The sequence below is a fragment of the Topomyia yanbarensis genome, chromosome 1 (assembly GCF_030247195.1).
Source record: "Topomyia yanbarensis strain Yona2022 chromosome 1, ASM3024719v1, whole genome shotgun sequence".
NCBI classification, from domain to species: domain Eukaryota; kingdom Metazoa; phylum Arthropoda; class Insecta; order Diptera; family Culicidae; genus Topomyia; species Topomyia yanbarensis.
In genome coordinates, this window is record NC_080670.1 from 4645931 (window position 1) to 4649030 (window position 3100).

The following is a 3100-nucleotide window of genomic DNA, read 5'->3' on the forward strand; positions in this document are numbered from 1 at the left end:
TAAACATACTTATCTACTAATTTGTTAAGAGAGTTGTTGGTGTTAGATTATCATCCTAAAACTGTTTCCAGTCAATAGATGAAGCTTTTGTGTCGTTGATGTAAAGGCACAATACAGTTATTCCATATGGCTTCCCTGAGGTATTCTTAAATTTTTGTGATGAATATCAAGCAACTGCATTGGATATTGATAAAGAGCCAGTTCTTTAGATCAATAAAAAAACTAATAGTTTTATCACCAGATAATTCTTCAGCTAGAAGAGTACCATCATCGGATGCATTTCCTCTTACAATTTACCATCAAATTAGCCACTGCACCAAAGCACCACTATTATTTACCTCACCATTTCTGATTTCCGTCGGCGACTGTTTTAAATTCAATTCAATGTTCCGTTGCTCCTTTCCCCCAGAAACCGAGCTTCGGTGCTTCCATCTGCTTGGGAAAACTACAACGTATACCGCAAAACACCCCCTCTCCAAATGGTCGTAATGATGCTCTCAAATTAGTACGAATGGCCCTCAAGACAGAACTCACCTTAAATTTAATCAACAAGCGGAATGACTTTTCCTTTTGTTTCCTTCACCGCCGAATCGCCAGACTAGCTGCTCGACCTGGAGTCTGCTGGAAGCTGCGCGATGCTGAGCTGGGTTCCTTTTTTCGATTTGTTTCAACCTTTCACTGACTAACTTCCCACAATACCACCACGCTGACTCTGACTGGAAAGCTTAAACAATGGGAGGTATTCTTGTTGTACAACTATTCTTCTCTTTTTGCTAACCGTTTGCACGTTCACAACCCTCACTTTGATTCACTTGTAAACCTTGGTTGTATCGTGCGCGCCGTAGTTTTTTTTCTCCTATTCTTCTCTTAGTCAAAGGTGAAATTATGCTACTCTGCGAGTTGGTGATACCTGTCCGCAGTCTCTGTTGTCGAGTGTGGAACCTGGAACGAGATTATTACTTATTCAGTGTCCTTGCCACTCAGTGCCACCGGAGTACCGTAACCGAGAACAGTTCAGTGATTTTCGTACCGAACTCTAGACTAACTGCGGGGGATCTTTGCCTTAGATTGGCATTCCTTTACCTTCATCGGAAAATGGGTTTCTGCGAAACGTAATTCATACTGGTACCGACAGAAAGTGTTCTGGAAAGAAAGAGGACAATCTTCTTGACAACCACGAAGCACTCGCATTCCTGGAGCAAATTTGTCTCCACGCTGCCTTCGGGTGCCTCTATACGGATGCAATGATCTACCTTTCTGCAGGAGCCGGGGAACTGTCTCGGTCACGACCAAATCGAATAAATTTATCTTACCTTCCTACGCTTCGGCAATATTTATTTCCTTCGACAGCAGAACGAAAAATTTCACCTCTCTTTTCTTTTTCGCCACGCGATCCCCAAACCAGTCAGCCACGTGAGATGAAGCGGAAGAAATCCAAATAGGAATCGATTGGATTGGAATTTGATTCTGCACCGTGTATTTCGTTGCCGAAAGGCTCCTGCTACGGCTTCACTGATGGGAAACTCAGCAGGATTGGCCTCCTCCCGCGCTAGGCTCTAGTCTCTTTTCGGGGGATGCACTTTTCATCGCACGCCACAAGCCACCACACAGCAGAATAGCTAGTTCTTCCTTTCCTGTCCCCCGACCGCGACGGTGGTGGTGGTTTGGTCGGTAATTATATTACACCGTTCGGCAGCAGCCCGACACACTGAAAAGAAGAGAAATGGCAGAAAAATGGATGGTGAAATTTTTGCAGAATTTATGTCGATTGAATTATCCGGTACATTGTGAAATTTATTTCGATTCCGCACACACCGAGCAGTACCGGAATCAGTTGGTTGTCGCTTCACCGGCTTGGTTAAGGATTTAGGAAGGGGCGGGATTTTTTTGCTGAAAGCTATAAAACGATGACTATAATTGGGTAAACTAGTTTAGCTTGTTAGAAAACAATATAAGCTGCAATACCAGAAAAGATTAAAAAATAGCAAACTAAACTAACAAAAGAACAATATGACAAAAAATCAACCAAATAACATTTTTTTTTATCCCTTTATGGGCAGCTAGGGCCGAGGGTGGTGGCTAGCGGGTTTCATACATCCTTGACCTGACGGACAAAGCTATGGTGCCTTGAACACAGGCAACGCAGATCCAAGGCCATCATTGAAATGATAAGTTATGCGTTTGAGATGTACTTCCCCCGGTTGCCAGACGAATACCTGTAATTATTACTTGTTGCTTTGTATGTATGAATCTAATGTTCAGTCCTGGGTGGTGTATGCGTGGAAGGTGTGGTTTTTAGCGTTTGAGTCCAGGAGTGCATATCTGTCTGGGTTAGTGTGGGCGTTTACTACCTGTGTAATAGTGTGATCGCTAAAGGCTCGAGCATTTGAATGCCAGCGTGTCTCCAACTTTGCGTGCATAAATCCGACTTTAGATTCGTGTGGCCATTCGCACATTCACGTGTATTCTCGAGCGATCGCGCGCGGACATTTTCAGTGTATGGTAGAGGAACGTGTTGTCTGGTGAATATGAGCATCATTCCCGATCGGTCCAAATGAAGGCATGGGTCTAGGCTGATCGAGAGTAGAGAATTCCGAACGTAGCCGGTCTATGATCGCGCGAATGGTGGGTTAATGCTTGAGACCGCGGTTGTTATAGTTGTTGGTTATAGGTGCTGAAAAGTTCACTTAAGTAAAGGGGTGTTTTTAATATTGGCGAAATTGCGAGCGTAGGTGTGTGTGGATGATTGAAATTGTAATGTAAGTTCGCGTTTTTGACCAGGTTTGTGTTATCGCGAAAGTTAGGGGCGTTTGCGCGTTTTGGATGTGAGTGTATATGGGAGAATATGCAATTGACTGTGCTAGTGAGTATCAGTATGAATCCAACTCAAGGTACAGTAATAAAAGGAAAAATAACATGCCGAATGTTTCTTTTTTAGGTCACTAACCGTGCATTGAAGAATGCCCAAAAACTCTGAACTAGGCCCCGTCGAGTCCAGTCTGTCCGTCTCGTCCTGTCGTGTCTGGGGTTTCCAGGTTACATGCATTCACCACATGAGACTAGCTTGTCAGTTTACTTGTGCACTGGTTTCGTAAAATCG

The 3100-nt window shown here is 43.8% G+C and overlaps 1 long non-coding RNA gene across 3 annotated transcripts in view; it reads right to left on the reverse strand.

Annotated features, from left to right (window-relative positions):
* Window positions 1-498: 498 nt before the first annotated feature.
* The window catches only part of LOC131676695 (uncharacterized), a 133755-nt gene continuing 131153 nt past the window's right edge, over window positions 499-3100 (reverse strand). For 2 of the 3 annotated variants that reach the window (XR_009303220.1, XR_009303221.1), the window contains exons 3-4: window positions 1314-1708; window positions 499-942 (exon numbers count right to left, since the gene is read on the reverse strand). This is a non-coding gene — a long non-coding RNA (uncharacterized LOC131676695). The remainder of the gene's footprint in view (window positions 943-1313; window positions 1709-3100) is intronic. The other variant, XR_009303222.1, reaches the window with a different exon arrangement.